The 17,964-nt window shown below is 41.3% G+C and overlaps 1 pseudogene; it reads left to right on the forward strand.

Moving 5' to 3' along the window:
- Positions 1-17,450, forward strand: part of LOC142677720 (uncharacterized) — a 55,150-nt pseudogene extending 37,700 nt beyond the window's left edge.
- The last annotated feature ends 514 nt before the right edge of the window (positions 17,451-17,964 follow it).

The raw sequence follows: 17,964 nt of genomic DNA on the forward strand, positions 1-17,964 counted from the left end.
CATCTTTCGGGTTTTCGAAGAACTGTACGGATCCCAACGCCGCCACCCGAAGTTTAGCAGGATACAACATGGAGTACTGAACTCGAAGATTCCTCAGTCGTCTTTTAATGTCCAGAAATTGCATCCTCCGTTTCTGTATCTCTGCAGAGAAATCCGGATAGAACGACACTTTGACCCCGTTCACTCTTATGTCTTGCCTTTCCCGGGCCTGTCGAAGGATCACATCTCTGTCCTCATAATGAAGCAATTTCACTAGCACAGGTCGTGGTGGCCTTCCAGGCGGGCCCGGTCGCGTGGGCACTCTATGAGCTCTTTCCACCGCAAACAATGGGGTCAGAGATTCTTTGCCAAAAACCTCCAATAGCCATTTTTCGAAGAAGGCGTCTGGATTAGACCCCTCAACTTTTTCAGGTATTCCCACCATTCTTACATTGTTTCGACGTAAACGGTTCTCCAAATCGTCGGTTTTGGATAAAAGATACGTAACATCCACAGCATTTACATCCCTTCTCATGGGTAGTATTCTGTCTTCTAATTCACTGACTCGGCCCTCCACCGCTGTCGTACGTTCCGACACTTTCTGCAGATCATGGCGTATTATGGATAAATCTTCCTTAATTCCCCCCACTTGGCAGGTAAGTTTAGCTAGTGTGGTATTGCTCAGGCTTACCGCCGAAAAGACATCTACCAGCGTTGGGCCCGATTTGTCCAGGGTCCGTGCGCCCCGATCTAATCCTCCTCCTGAGTCGTCCGAAACATTCTCCCCGTTCTCCTCCTCCTCTTCTGCCTCCATTTGCGCTCGCAACGGCTCAAATCTTGATCCTGAGTGGCCAGCCTGCTCCTTCCCTCCTTCTGCCATCCTTTCACTCTCAGCACCTTTCACAGGGGTCTTCCTGGCAAAGCGCTCCAGCCGAGATTCCGCCGCCCCTCTCACATCTCTGCTCACTGCATATGAGCACATGTCAGCGCCATCTTGCGCCCCCAGCTCACCGTCCTCTGCCGCTTTAGATCTCTTGGACCGTGTCATTACAGCCTCCGATGAGTCCAGAATTGCATCTCCCTGATCGCCTCAGTTTCCCCTCTCTCCACAGGTATGTCTCCGGTAGGCGAATTGAGTCCCAGGATGTTCTGCAGGATATCGGCAGCGGGAGCTCCGGTTTATGCGTCCACTCACATACGCCGCTAAGCCACGCCCCCCACTAAGATCCAGTCTTAGTACCTAAGATCCACCTTAGGTTTTTTTTTGATTTTTTTATCTCATAACTTTATAACATCGAAATATGAAAAATAATAAAAACATATATAAACAAAATTATATTACCTTTATTCAGATGAAAACTCGAATCCTCAATTCCTCTCTTTACGTTCTTTTAGAACCTGTCACTCCAACCCAGCTGGAGGTCTTTCTTTTAGTGAGCTCATAGAATAACTCACCCCGTGCACGGTAAGCAGTCGTCGGGAAGAGGAGGGGCAGGAGATGTTGGATTCCCAGCTTCGAAGGACCAAATGATAGAAGAATTTTCGTTCTTATCAAATAGATTCGAGGAGTTATCTGAATAAAAATGGCGCGTCTTTATTCTTATCGATAAGGAGACATTGTAACAGGTAGATCAAAAATCCATCAGCAAATGTCTGCTGCTTTCTTGAGTATCATGGTTTTTATACATGGGATAACCCTTGTTCCAACCAGTCCTTAGACCGCTTTCTTATCTCTTTATTCGACCTCGACACTTGCGTAAACACTTCACTTGTCTCTCTAAACGAATTCAGCTGCTCACCCCGTCTACTTGATAACATATTAAACACTTTGTCAGCAGAAAAATCTTTTGCAGAGAAACTTGTATAGCTCAATACACATTTTAGTTTCCGATACATACATTTATAAAACTTTCCTAACAAGGTGTTAGAGGAGAGGACTACAACTCCCAGCATGTCCGGGTTGGTATTATGGGATATCAGAGGACATTACAGGGAGGGGGTATAAGAGGAGAAGACTACAACTCCCAGCATGTCCGGGCTGGTAATATGGCATATTAGAGGACATTACAGGGAGGGGTATAAGAGTAGAGGACTACAACTCCCAGCATGCCCAGACTGTTGTTATGTGATATCAGAGGACATTACATGAGGAGGTATAAGAGATAACTACCACTCCTAGCATGTACAGACTGTAATTATATGATATCAGAGGACATTACAGGCAAGGGTATAAGAGGAGAGGACTTCAACTCCCAGCATGTCCAGACTGTTATTATGTAATATCATTACAGGGAGGAGGTATAAGAGGAGAGGACTACAGCTCCCAGCATGTCCAGCCTGTTATGGAATATCAGAGGAAATTACAGGGAGGAATATAAGTGGAGAAGACTACAACCCCCAGCATGTCCAGACTGTTGTTATGGGATATCAGAGGACATTACAGGGAGGGGTTATAAGAGGAGAGGACTACAACTCCCAGCATGTCCGGGCTGGTATTATGGGATATTAGAGGACATTACAGGGAGGGGTATAAGAGGAGAGAACTACAACTCCCAGCATGTCTAGGCTGTTATGGGATATCAGAGGACAATACGGGGAGGAGGTATACATGGTGAGGTCTACAACTCCCAGCATTTCTCGACTGTTATTATGTGATAGCGGACATTACAGGGAGGAGGTACAAGAGGAGAGAACTACAACTCCCAGCATGTCCGGACTGTTGTTATGGGCTATAACGTCACGTGATCATCATCATCATTTTTCCGCACAGCACAGGAGCCCCGCCCCCTCACATAGACCAGCCTGTTATGTTACTTGATCCACATTACAGGTCCGCCCCATCCGCATTGATCACATGGTGGTGACGTCATCACAGGTCCTTTAGCCACAACCCTTTATATTTTGCACTGCTTAGCTCCGATCACCCCTGCACTGGTCACATGATCCCCATTCCCCCTCATGTCACGTGATCATCATATGTCCTTCATACATCTCTCATTCTTTGCACTTCTAAGCTCCGCCCCCAGATGCAGCGGTCACGTGATCTTTATATTGTTACATGTCCTTCATCCACCACGTCTCTCCACTGATAAGCTCCGTCCCTCCTGCCCTTGTCACGTGGTGTTGACGTCATCACAGGTCCTTCATCTATTTCCATGTATGAGGTAGAGAGCAGCGCTGGTCGGGTGTTCTCTCTGTTATCAGTCACCCCGGTATGAGTGTATACAGAGAGCTGTCAATCATTGAGTGACCCCGCCCACTGGACTCCTAGCCAGGATTTAACCCCTCCATTGCCCATCTCTTTGGGGTAAGTTGTTATTTCTGGTCTTTGTAGTGGTCGGATGTTTTGTGGGACGAGTCGTATTTTGTAATGACATAATATTCACTACATACAACTTATTCACTGACTTTGATACAATTCTTGTTAATGTCGTTCACCGTGCGGTTTAAGGGAATGTTCACACGTAGCGAATACGACCCACAACACGCAAGGAAATCTCCCCGAATATTCACCCCAAATGGTGGACGTATAATCCTCCCGAATATCTACTACAGAAATACAACAAGGCCGATCCTCACCTCTCCCATCGTTACCATAGCAACATGACCCTGCTCTTCCGGCTGTGTCTAGGTGACCGCTATAATGACGTAACCTCTCCAGCCTGTGATTGGCTGCAGGGGTCACTTGATGCCTTCTTTTTTATATATATATTTATATATATATATATATATATATATATATATATATGTAACCTGCAGCGTTGCTGTGAACACGCGGTGGAGCCGCAGAGGATTCTGGGAACAATGTCGTTTTTTTCGCGGAACTAGACTTTCCCATTGAACTTAATGGGGAAATTCTGCAACAAATGCGCAGCGAATCCACGGTATAAATCCGATATCCTGCGTGCTTATAATCCGCACCGCAGGTTAACCCCTTAACCACCAGGACAGTTTCTATTCCCTCCCCTCCCTGTCTTCTCAGATCTATAACTGTCTTGCTTTTCTGACAGTTCAGCGGTGTGAGGGTTAGATTCTGCGGGACGAGTTGTAGATTTTCAGGACGTCCTATAAAGTATCACATAATGTCACTGCAACCTCAAAACTTCTATGTGGGGGAAGATTTGAAAATCTGTGATTTCCTCCAATGTATTTTTTTTGGGTAAAAACATCCTGATAACTTTATTCTTCCGTTAATACGATTACGGAGATAGCAAATTTCTATCGTTTTTCATGATGTGCGACATTTACAAAGAAAAAACGTAATTCTTAAAAAAAAAATGTTTTGTGTCACCAAATTCTCAGAGCCAGGACTTTTTTTTTATTTTTCAGTCGATGGAACGGAGTGGGGGATGGATGTTTTTTGTGGGACAAACTGTACCATGTCTTGTGAGATGTGAGCAATGTCTCCCCAGTATCCACCATGTGTCAGGTTGTCTCTATGTGGAGAACAGGGGACCCCCGACTCGCCTGGTGAGGTGATGACTACATCCAGGTGGAGAATGAATGAAGAGGTGACCACACGTGTGCACGACTCTCTCCATTCACTTGTATAGGAGTTCCAGAAACAGGCGAGCACGGCCAGAGGTGGAGCCGCATCTATCAGACATTTCTGGGATATCCTGGGGAGAAATGTCCGTGTTGGGAATACCCCTTTATTCCATGTGGTGACGGCTCTGAGAAGATGTTTCTCTCAATGATCAATAAGTGAGGTTCTGTGTGTCACACATGATGTTGTCGTCTGTATGATTTCCATCTTCTCCTTTCTTCATAAAGACGTTTGCAGTACTAGATCCTCCAGTTCCTGCAGTTTTCTCATCTTCTCCTCCACAACGTTCCTTCTCCTGAATGACCCACCAAGGATGGACAAGGACAGGGATGAGATGAGCAGAAGAATATTAGACTTCACCTTGGAGATCATCTACATGTTGAGCGGAGAGGTAAACTTTTCTACATTATAGAACAAGTCACACATAGGGAAGGGACAATACATGATAGGAAGTAATAGGAAGAATCCAGTGTCCTGTATAACAACGTCCAGACCTTCCAAGTGACGTCAAGAAGCCCACAGCAGAAAAGCTGAAGATCAGCCACCAATATGGCCAGTTATGTGTCATGTCACCACTGCAGCAATAGTAATGTTGTAGAGCAATGAGAATGACAAGTAACCAGGAGGATCAGGATGACATCTATATAGAAACATAGAAGATGATGGCAGGAGGAGAGAACATGGTCCATCTAGTCCCCCCAATATTATTTCCTTTTTAGTTTTGGCCTCGTTCTATTTCCTCAATGTCTTTTTGTAGGTGAGGTCTCCAGTATTACAGATGTGGGGTCACTAGAACTCTATACAGCGGGGTCACAATCTCCCTCTTGCTACTGAGGGGAGATTACTGTGTTCAGTTCTCTAAGTGTCTCTCTTTATACACAGGAGTACAAAATAGTGAAGAAGACATTGGGTGACTGTATGACTCCCATCATCCATGAGCTATGGTTGGGCGATTATGATTTAAATCAAAATCACGATTATATGAACATGTAACCGCAATTACGGTTAATGGACAATTTTTAGGCCACATCCCCTTTTGCATGCCATGCCATTGGATATAGATCCCCTTAGCCAGCTGTATATAATACATCCCCCGACACCGCCCCTCACACAATATAATGCCCCCATAGCTGCCCCCACACAGTATAATATTCTCATACAGCACCAATAATGCCTAATAAAAACATTAATATACATACTTGCCTAACCCCATTGCAAAGACGAGTGGAGGAAATCCCTCTGCTCCTCTGGTTTGTGTTGCTCTGCGTATTAATAAATATTTAAAAAAATCAAATGTTAAAAAAAGTATTTATTTAGCATCATAAGATACATTTTATTGCCCCGACATTACATAAAAATAAAAAAACTACACATATTAGGTGAATGGGATAAAAAATAAACAAAACAAAGCGTGCTGAAAATCGCTTTTTCATATATTTTAGCTGCAAAAATAAATTAGGTAACTTGTAACTTTTTTCAACCACGAAAACTCGCAAAAAAAATATTTAAAATTCTCCCGCATTATATAAGGCTTCATACACCGTATGTGTATGAGGCCTTGTTTTATGCGGAAGAATTTTTAATGCGAGGCAAAAATGAAAAAATATATATCTGGTCATTAAGGCCTTTTTATGCCTTGTCTCTTTATACACAGGAGTACAAAATAGTGAAGAAGACATTGGGTGACTGTATAACTCCCATCATCCATGAGTCAGGAGGATGGAGCAGTAGTCAGAGCCCCATTACAGAGCCTCCCCCTCACTCCCGGATACATGAGAAGAAGATCTTAGAACTGATCTACAAGATGACTGAGCTGCTGACTGGAGAGGTGACACTGCTGGGAATGCTGGGAAATTCTACAGTAACAGCACTGGAGGTGTCTGGGTGATGACTGTATCATTGTGTGTGTCAGGTTCCTATAAGGTGTCAGGATGTCACGGTCTATTTCTCCATGGAGGAGTGGGAGTATCTAGAAGGACACAAGGATCTGTACGAGGAGTTCATGATGGAGAACTACCGGCCGCGCACATCACAAGGTGAGAAGAGACAGATATGTGTTTGGCATTACTGTGGGCACAGGCTGGACTGGCGGCCATGTTGAAGTCTTAATAGCGTCATGTGCAGTACATATACACGTGTGTACATTGACATGTAATGTAGGAGCTCCACAACTTTGTCTCTACACATCACGTTAAATCCTTACGTTTCCTGTATACTTCCAATAAATCCAGAGCGATCCACTCACCAGACAGATTATAAAAAAGTGTCCTTTGGTACAAATGAAGCCAAGAGCAATACACTGTACGAGCGCAGTAAAGCGAGGTGTACCGTCCTCGGCTTCATGTGTCTAACTCTCTGACCCATCGAGTCATGGACTCCACAAGACCTCTGAAGGTTCCTGTGGTATCTAGTCCCATGACCTTAGCAGAATATCCTCCAAGTCCTGTAAGTTGTGAGGTGCGGCCTCCATGGATCGGACTTGTTTTTCCTCAGGTCAAGGAAACAATTTTATACTACGGCAGTGCAGGGAGCCATTGACACCCGACCATCTACTCTGGTCTCAACTTTAAGCCTGCGGCTTTCAAGGCACAGGGACCTCGACACCGGTAGTGAGAACCTCAACTTTGTAATTTCGGCTCTGATCAGTAAACATAGAAGTGAAGAGAGGTGTCTGATATATAGACCGATATACAGTAGTCATGTATTCAGTCACTTTGTGTCTCCTACAGATGGATCCATTAGGATAAATCCACCAGAGAGATGTCCCAGTACTCTGTATTCCCAGGACTGTCCAGAGGAAAATCACAATGTCCCAGAGAATCATCAGGTAGATGAAGCTGAGCCCTATACCAGATCTATATAGGGGGGGGGGTGTGGAGCTTTTTGGTCCTGCGGTCATAGATGTGGTCATAGATTTTGGTCGTTTCGTATGTTGATCTGTTAGATTCTTCGCACTCTCTGCTGTATTGTACTGAATTGTTACATATGTGAAATCAGGGGGAAGATCTGACTAATAATAAAGTGGAGGATGAAGAAGAAGAAGAGCGGGTGAGGGGCGATCACCCGTGTAACAGTGAAGTGGAGGAGGAAATTCCAGGAAGTGTTACCACAGGTCAGTAATAATGAATGTAGAAAGTGAATTGGGAGGTGGAGTTCCTCCTTAGTTCTACATTACAGTAACACTTCAGACAATGTGTTATACATAGTGCAGGACCAGAGGAAGCTGTGACTGCACATAGAAGTTCTCTACAAGGTGTTATATGACTCCTGTCATGCACTAGGCTTTGTATCAGATTTTGAGGAGCGCCAGCTATGGTTGGGCGATTATGATTTAAATCAAAATCACGATTATATGAACATGTAACCGCAATTACGGTTAATGGACAATTTTTAGGCCACATCTCCTTTTGCATGCCACGCCATTGGATATAGATCCCCTTAGCCAGCTGTATATAATACATCCCCCGACACCACCCCTCACACAATATAATGCCCCCATAGCTGCCCCCACACAGTATAATATTCTCATACAGCACCAATAATGCCTAATAAAAACATTAATATACATACTTGCCTAACCCCATTGCAAAGACGAGTGGAGGAAATCCCTCTGCTCCTCTGGTTTGTGTTGCTCTGCGTATTAATAAATATTTAAAACAATCAAATGTTAAAAAAAGTATTTATTTAGCATCATAAGATACATTTTATTGCCCCGACATTACATAAAAATAAAAAAACTACACATATTAGGTGAATGGGATAAAAAATAAACAAAACAAAGCGTGCTGAAAATCGCTTTTTCATATATTTTAGCTGCAAAAATAAATTAGGTAACTTGTAACTTTTTTCAACCACGAAAACTCGCAAAAAAAATATTTAAAATTCTCCCGCATTATATAAGGCTTCATACACCGTATGTGTATGAGGCCTTGTTTTATGCGGAAGAATTTTTAATGCGAGGCAAAAATGAAAAAAATATATATCTGGTCATTAAGGCCTTTTTATGCCTTGTCATTAAGGGGTTGAAGGCCCCATGTTGTAATGCCTGTTATACCTTCGATATATCTTAACCCCTTCCCGCTGCAGCCATTTTTCAGTTTTTTATTTGATTTTTCTCCCCACCCGGCCATAACTTTAATTTTCCGCCGATATAGCCGTATGAGGGCTTGATTTTGTGGCGTTGTAGTTTGAACGGCCCCATTTATTGAACCAAATAATAGTACAACTGGGAAACTGGAAAAAATGTTTTGTTCACCGTGCGGTAAAAACAACATGTTCTCTTTAGTCTATGGGACAATACGATTACGGTGATAATAAATTGATATCTTTTTTTTATATATATATATATATATATTATATATATATATATATATATATATATATATATATATATATTTTACTACTTTAAAAAAAAAAACTGAGTATTTTGAAGACTTTATTTTGCTGTGTTTTATTTCTTTTTAGTAGTCTCCCTAGGGGTTTTGCCGATCGTCTGATCGACTGTGTTTTTTACCGCCTACTATTTAAGCCCTGCCAAAGAGCAGAAAGATGGCAGACCTCATTAGGCCCCTAGGCTGCTATGACAACCATCGGCATCGCGGATGGGGAGAGGTGGTGAAGGGGTCCCCTTCCCCCTTTTTCTAACGGGTTAGATGTCTCTATTGAATGTAGCATCTAAGGGTTAAACGAGTGGGATCGGACTTAACTCTGGTCCCTCTCGTTGCAATGAAGTGTGGGCCGTGATATGCAGCGAATCGCACTAAAACAAGGTCTTTAAATATCCTTGTAGTCTTGGGGTGTATGGAGACATTGCGGTTGAGTTGCAGTTGAAACCACACCCAAAAAATGCTTTAAAAAAATACGTATGCGTTTTGCAATTTACTCCGGTTTTCTATGCGGGTCACAATTGAGCACAGCATCTAAGGGGTTAAATTGGTGTAATCAAAATGCGTATTGCACAACAGACACCCGCTGAGTATGGAGCGCGCTCAGCCCATGAGCGTGCCCCATACCTCCCTTTAACGCTTCTCTCGTATTAGTCCAAAAATTTTACGTCCCTGGAAAACCCCTTTTAATATGAGTCTGGGGATAAGAATTGAGAAACTATTAGAAAACACACAAGATCCCCATGACAACTCTGCGCACAAGTCACAAACGGACATGTTGTCTTCAGGAAATTTCTGTAGTACCTTAGGCTTCAATAACAAGCAATCAGATCTCCGCTGTAATCTACTGTTCACTAAATAGCTATTTTGGAACGTCTGCTTTATATGGACACTAACTTTTCAAACAACTTATGGTAATCTAATAGTATACCTGATACATATCAACTTTGTCATTTACTTATGGTTAAAATTTCGACGTTTTATCCTCTAAACTTTTATGTGAAGTTAGGGCCACTGGGTGAGAGACACATGGACGCTGCTGCTTATCGAAGTCTATGGAGAGGCTAGGGGAAGCAGGAGCATAAAGACATAAACACTGTTGCCAATAGAAGTGTTTGAAGGGGGAGGGGTAGAAGAAACAGAGAGAGGAGACATAGGCTGCTGGTAAGAGTTTTATATTTCACCCCAGTGCTGGATTTTCCGCTGCACTGCTCCTTACTGCTGTATAATATCCTCCATGCTGCTGCAGCTTCTAAGGGTGTGCTACAGAGAGATAGTGGACCACGATGGCTCTCTGCTCTGTGTGTCCAGTGCATACAAGACATGATAGCAGTTAGGCTCCACCCACTACCTCAGGGAAAACTGAAAATTATAGTTATAACTTGCAGAGGGAAGACTGCTAAACGAATGCCATATACAAGTCATGTAATGAGAAATAGTGATATTTCTCCTGCACGCATATATGGCAGATTATTATGAAAAGTCGTCCAAATTTTGGTACATTTTAAGAAATTTTCAAGTGGGTTGGTTTAACCCCTTAAAGACACGGCCAATTTTGGCCTTGAGGACAGAGCAATTTTTTTAGATTTCCCTCTTTGCATCTCAACGCTCATAACTCTTTTTAATTTTTTTTGGTACAAATACATTATCGTTTAATTTCTATAAATTTTTTATTTTGGCGAAAATGCAGAAAAAAAGCAGTTCTGCAGCGGTTTTAATATTTTTTTTTTTTACACCATACACCGATCATCATAAATAATGTTAAACATTTGTTGTACAGGTTGTTACGGTCGTGGCGATACCAAATATGTCTATATTTCATGTTTTGGGACTTATATTTTAAAAAGTTTATTTATTATTTAAAAAAATGTGTTTCTGTGTATTTTTTTTACTTTTTATTTATTTATCATAAAAAAATTTTTTTTACATTCATTTAACTTTTTTTTTAATCCCATAATGGGATTTATCATTTTGATTTTTATTTTGTAACTGTAATGTACTGGCATAGATCTATATGCCCGTACATTAGCCTGTGTACTGATTGTACACAGGCAGTTGTTAGGGCATACCTCAGTATGCCCTAACAACAAGAAATATGTTCAGACAGCCCTGGGGTCCTTCAATGGACCCTGGGCTGTCTGGCCATATGAGTTGTGGGCTTTGATCGCGTCACAGTTATCTTCTGTGACGCGATCAAAGTGCAGCCCCCTCTCCTTGAACGCCGCGATCAGCTTTCATCGCGGCGTTCAAAGGGTTAACGGCGGAGAGAAGATGTTTCTCTCCTCTCCGCTGTCAGAGCGGGGCCGTGGCTGTGTATTACAGCCGTTGCCCCGCTCTCGATCGCGCGCACAGACGGCTATCACACAGGACGAGAATTCTCGTCCTGTGTCGGCAACCAGTTAAAGATGTGGTGTGTTGTTTTTTTTCGTTTTTTTTTTATATTGGATTAAAAACCCCAGAACCTAACAGATTATTAGGAAGCACCTATTTTATCCAGTTGCTGACTTCCCATAGACTATAAACATCCTGGTGGTCCACACCAATGTCTGCAAGAACGTTTGAAAAGTCCAGCAGAGTTTCACATATACGCCTCTTCCGCTCCATCAGAGTTAAATATATCACAAAGACCAAATAAAAATAGGTCGGCAGAGGAAAAGAACAATAATTTGCTATTAAATTATCACATGGCTAAAACTAGAATGAGGCCACTTCATCAGGTCCACCTTATTAGTACTTGATAGGACCTTTTTTCCCTCTTGGAACAGCCTGAGTTGACTGCACTATTGAGTATCTCAAAACAAGGGAACCCTGTCACAACGGTGACAAACTGACACCTTTAGCAACGTTTCCGTCACCATTGTGATCAGAGGTGATGCGGGGGTTTCTGTTTGCCTTTCCATTAAGGGGTTATAGCGACGGAAACCCTCAGCGGAAGGGTAACACTGATGTGAACAGACCCTAAGTGTAATGATATTACAATGTACTGTAAACCTTTATTACAGATTCTGATTGATAACCTCACTCTGTCTATTCCACTACATCCTAAAGTACTTCTATAAAATTGAAATCTGGTGACTGATCAGCCATTAGGATATTCAGACCTCATTGTCATGTCCATGAATTTAGCCTGAGATGTGTGCTTTGTGTCATGACATATTATCTTCTTAAATGTAGACTGTGGCCAAGATTAGATTGTCTGTAGCATTATTAAGTTAAGTTGTATGTCAAATTAGTATTGAAGGGCCAAATGTGTTGGCAGAAGACCGGCTTCATTGCCAGACAAAGTTCCTGCTTTTCAAAAAAAAAAATTATCAAGTCAATTTTATAAAAGTGGAGGACTGGGTGTAGTGTTAAACAAAGCGTTTATAAGGCTAGAATCATACATATAGTTTTTGAGGCAGGTTTTTGAGCTGAAACCAGGAGTGGATTCAAAAGGCACGGCTAAAACTTCTACGTCTTGCTTGATCCCCCTTCTGGCTTTGGCTCAGATCACTGCATGTGTGTTTCCAGCCTGATATAAATGTTATGAGTTTGTCAACTTATGTGTTTTGAAACAAAATCATAAATTGCATTTTTAATCCTAACAGAAAATCCCAGTAAGAAGTCTGAGGGAAATTTCATGTTCTCGATAAATGATAAAGTAGAAGATGAAGATATCATGCAGCAGTCTTCAGGAGAAAACCTCATTACCCTTAATGTACATCCAGGACTTCACAGTACAGATTTATCATATAATTCCCCAAATCACGAGGAGCAGTCTCCTGACCAATCACAGATTGTTACCCCAAGTACAGCTCAGAAAGCGGGTAAAAGATTTAAATGTGGTAAACGGGTCACAAAAAACTCAGGTCTTTGTACAAACAGAAGAATTCAAACAGGAGAGAAGCCGTATTCATGTTCAGAATGTGGAAAATGTTTTGCACATAAAAAACTTCTTGTTAGACATGAGAGAATTCACACAGGAGAGAAGCCATATTCATGTTCAGAATGTGGGAAATGTTTTACAGATAAATCACATCTTGTTATACATGAGAGAAGTCACACAGGCGTGAAGCCGTATTCATGTTCAGAATGTGGGAAATGTTTTGCACATAAATCGCATTTTGTTACACATGAGAGAATTCACACAGGAGAGAAACCATATTCATGTTCGGAATGTGGGAAATGTTTTACAGATAAATCAAGTCTTGTTAGACATGAGAGAATTCACGAAAGAGAGAAGCCATATTCATGTTCAGAATGTTTGAAATGTTTTACAGATAAATCACATCTTGTTATACATGAGAGAAGTCACACCGGGGAGAAGCCGTATTCATGTTCAGAATGTGGGAAATGTTTTACAGACAAATCACATCTTGTTATACATGAGAGAATTCACACAGGAGAGAAACCATATTCATGTTCAGAATGTGGGAAATGTTTTACAGATAAATCAAGTCTTGCTAGACATGAGAGAATTCACACAGGAGAGAAGCCGTATTCATGTTCAGAATGTGGGAAATGTTTTACAGATAAATCAAATCTAGTTACACATGAGAGGACTCACACAGGAGAGAAGCCGTATTCATGTTCAGAATGTGGGAAATGTTTTGCACATAAATCACGTCTTGTTACACATGAGAGAAGTTACACAGGAGAGAAGCCGTATTCATGTTCAGAATGTAGGAAATGTTATAAGAATAAATGCAAACTTAGGGCTCATCAGAGAAACTACACAGGAGAGAAGCCATTTTGATTTTCTTTATGTGGAAGATTTTTTAGAAAGAAATCAAATTTTGGAACTCCTCAGAGTAGAAACCATATTCTCATTTAGAGTGTGGGAAATGCTATAAGAGCAGAAAAAGATTTTAAACACATCAGATTATTCACAGACATTAAACAGCCAATAAGAGTGTTTGTTCATTTTTTTTTTGGGTGGAATTAGCCTGGATCTGCCAAACACTCAAATTATGGGTCAAATGTGACCGGGATCCATGATGGAAAAATATTGTGGATATAAGGAAGAAAAGAAGAGCCTTGTTTACTTACAAAGAAGAAGCTGAATTGTTACCATGAACCTTGCTCCTTATTACTGTATTCATAAATTCCCCCACACTGCAGGAGAATCCAGACTGACCGTAAGGACAATGTAAACTTTTTGTTTTTTGAAATATATCGACATTTTATATTTGACTTTCATTAAAACAGTATAAACAGATGAAAATTATGGAATTGAACCAAATAAAAATAAAAAACACTAAATTTAACTTTACAGTTGAATAAAATAAAAATTCAGGTTTTTTTTTACATAATGTATTTATCACTACCTTAACCCCTTAAAGAGGCTGTCACCAGTTTATTCATTCCCTATTTCCTAACTAATCTAATAGGTGCTATGATGCTTATAACTACAGTGTGATTTTTTTTTTCTTCAAATAGGAGGTGAATCTTTTCATTCCGGGCGGTGTAATGTTTTCTGTATAACGCTGTCCAATCAGCATACAGCTTCTCCTCCTTCCCTGCCCAGTAACACAGCGTAATCATATAGTATACAGCTTCTATAACTGACTGTGTGTTCAACTGACGATATCTCCGGTTGTTTCACAGCTAGAACTGCGATCCTGGTGTTATATAGAAGATTAGAATCTTCTCTTTCATATGCCCCAGAACAGCTGTTCACAACCCGAGATATGGCTGTTTTATGTGATTCTCCTTCCCTCCAGCCTCAGTCTCTCACACTGTGTGTAAAGCAGCTCCATGCTGATAGGACAGTGTCAGAGGCTGTTAGGCAGCTCCACCTCAGGATAATTGCTATGTTGATACCCACTTTTCTAATAAAGCCTCATTTACATATCTAGAAAAAAAGCTCATAACTTTTAAAATAAACTTTTTGGGACACAATTTTCACTAGCATGGTCCGTATGACAGCACCTATTAGATCAGATAGGAGATTGGGCATTACTAAACTAGTGACAGATCCTCTTTAATGACATGGCCAATTTTACTTTTTTCATTTTAGTTTTTTCATTTTAGTTTTTTCCTCCCTTCGTTCTAAAAGCCCAAACTTTTTTTAATTTTTCGTCGACCTATCCGTATGAGGACTTGTTTTTTTTATATATATTCTTTATTTAAGTTTTTCTTTTAAAACATAGGAAGAGAATGGTATGGAAAGAGAGTACAGAAAGGAAGGGAGGAGCATAAGGAGTTACAAGGTATACATATACAATCTGTAATAAGAGAATAAAGGGTAAACTAACAATTGTCTGCTGATAAGAGTTTGAGATGTAGAAAGGTATGGCTGATTTTGAACAAGCTAAAAAAAATTGTATATTTGAGAATTGACATCAAAATATTGCAGAATTATGAGTTCGAGAGGAGACAGATACCTCACTGGTCACAAAAGATTTTGATGACTTGTTTTTTGCAGGGACAAGTTGTAGTTTTTCATGGCACCATTCAATGTATTCAAAAACATATTTGTGGGATGAAATGAAAAAAAAATCTGTGATTGTGCCATCTCTTTGTGTGTTTCATTATTTCGGCGTTCATTGGGCCGTAAAAAGGACATGTTCACTTTATTCTATGGGTTGAAATGATTACGGTGATACTAAATTTGTTTTAAAAAAAAAAAATATTTAAAAAATATATATTTTGTTTTATTCTGAGGGTCATCACTTTTTTTTTATTTTGTTTCGTCGATTGAGCCGTGTAGGAGCTTATGTTTTCGGGGCGAGCTGTAGTTTTTATTGGTACCATTTTGGGGTACTTGCAGCTTTTTGATGACTTTTTATTCTATATTTTTGGGTAGTTAAGGTGTGGGCGTTTTAAAAAAATTAGTTTTTTACAGTATTCATCAAGAAGGTTAATTAGCACCATATGGTAATAGTTCGGGCTTTTACGGACACGGCGATACCAGTTATGTTAACTTTTTAAATTATTTTAGCATTTCTTTAGAGAAAAAATAGGAAATTTTTTTTTCCACTAATAAAATCTTTATTCAACTTTTTTTACACATTTTTTTAGTCGCCCTAGGGGACTTGAACCAGCGATCGTTCGATAACTGGTGCAATACACTGCAATACTAACGTATTGAATACTAACGTATTGCAGTCTATTGTCATTTTTACATGCTTCTTTTAAGCCATGCCACAGGCAGGGCTTTACATAGGCAGAGTGAAGGCAGACATGGGGGCCTGTATTGACCGCAGAATTTGAGGAGTTAAACAGCCAGGAACAGCGCGATCACTGTCATTATACCCGGGCGTCAGCTCTAATACACAGTTGATACCCGCAGCCCGAAATTCACACCCTTATATGGTAGCGTTTGGCCACACGAGAATTTTGCGCTAATACTACAATATTTACTATCTAAATCTCGTGTCCATTCGTCACCTATGTGGGTATGGTTGTGGCTGCTGCTTTGTTTGGTCTTATCATCAGGGTATATTTACTTGCGGCAGATTTGTAGCAGAAATGTCAAAATCATTCCATACTTCTGAGTGGGGCTTTTTCTGCAGCATGCACACGGATTCTGAAAGCCCCATACAGATGATTGGGACAGCCACCTACATCTTTGAACCAAAACTGGAATCACACATGCAGTTTACCTAAAAATAAGTGCATCAAAAACTGCACCTCAAAGCCAGAAGTGCTTCATTTATATTTCCCATTTCCTTTTAATACACTCTTGGCTTTGGCTAAAAATACTGAATGTGTGATTCCAGCCTTAAGGCCCTTTTACACTGGGCGATTATCTGGCAGACAAGCGTTCATAGAGTATTCGTTCCCGATAATTGCCCTGTGTAAACAGGGCAGCGATCAGCAGATGAACGAACAAACGCTCGATCATCTACTGATCGTATAGTTTTAAAAAAGTAAAATATTATCGTTGTCGGCAGCACATCTCCCTGTCTAAACGGAGACGTGCTGCCGGCGTGATAATTTATGGGGACAAGCGATTGGAGTAACAACCGCTCGTCCCCATACATAGCTCCCTGTGACAGGAGCAAACGAGTGCTGATCAATGATGTCTCGTTGATCGGCGCTCTCTGCACGTGCCGAATATCGGCATGTGTAAAAGTCCTTCAGAGAGGATCTAGGAGAAAAGTGTCTAATTTAAACCTCGGACGTTTGGTTTACCCTTTGTTATTGAAATGTGTGGTATCACCATGCCGAGATCCAGAGCGCTCTGAGGCCTTTAGAAAGGTTATCGATGTCTATGATTCAGGAAAGGGAAGATGGCCAAACTATTAGATGTCAATCATTCGACTGTCCAGAAAACCATCTACATGTGGAGATTTCCGACAACTGCCAAATGGTCAAGGCCAGTCTGTCTCAGTAAGATCAGCCTGAGAGCAGAACAAAAGATGCTGAGAGAAGTTTCTGAGAACCCCAGAATTTCTTTAAAGATCTACTGCAGATTTTGCCACTCTTGATGTCTTCCATTGCAAAAAAAGGCTTCAAAATGAAAACTACTTGGGGGTGTGCCAAAAAAACAAAACCTTAGCTATCCAGAAAAAACAGGGCAAGACTGCAATTTGCTCGTGAACACCTAGGCAAATAAGGGTATGTGCACACACACTAATTACGTCCGTAATTGACGGACGTATTTCGGCCGCAAGTCCCGGACCGAACAGTGCAGGGAGCCGGGCTCCTAGCATCATACTTATGTACGATGCTAGGAGTCTCTGCCTCGCTGCAGGACAACTGTCCCGTACTGTAATCATGTTTTCAGTACGGGACAGTTGTCCTGCAGCGAGGCAGAGACTCCTAGCATCGTACATAAGTATGATGCTAGGAGCCCGGCTCCCTGCACTGTGTTCGGTCCGGGACTTGCGGCCGAAATACGTCCGTCAATTACGGACGTAATTAGTGTGTGTGCACATACCCTAACATGACTTCTGGAACAGGCACTTAACAGCTCCGTGTGTCATCACATAGGATGGGCGGCTGCGTGCTTTTCGCGCTGCCACCATCATTATGACACTCCGTTTAGATGTTTGTAAACAGAAAAGCACGCAGTGCTTTTCTGTTTGCAAACATACTTTTGACTGCTGTTGCGTGATTTTCACGCAC

Source organism: Rhinoderma darwinii, chromosome 1, assembly GCF_050947455.1.
Source record: "Rhinoderma darwinii isolate aRhiDar2 chromosome 1, aRhiDar2.hap1, whole genome shotgun sequence".
Taxonomy (NCBI): Eukaryota; Metazoa; Chordata; class Amphibia; order Anura; family Rhinodermatidae; genus Rhinoderma; species Rhinoderma darwinii.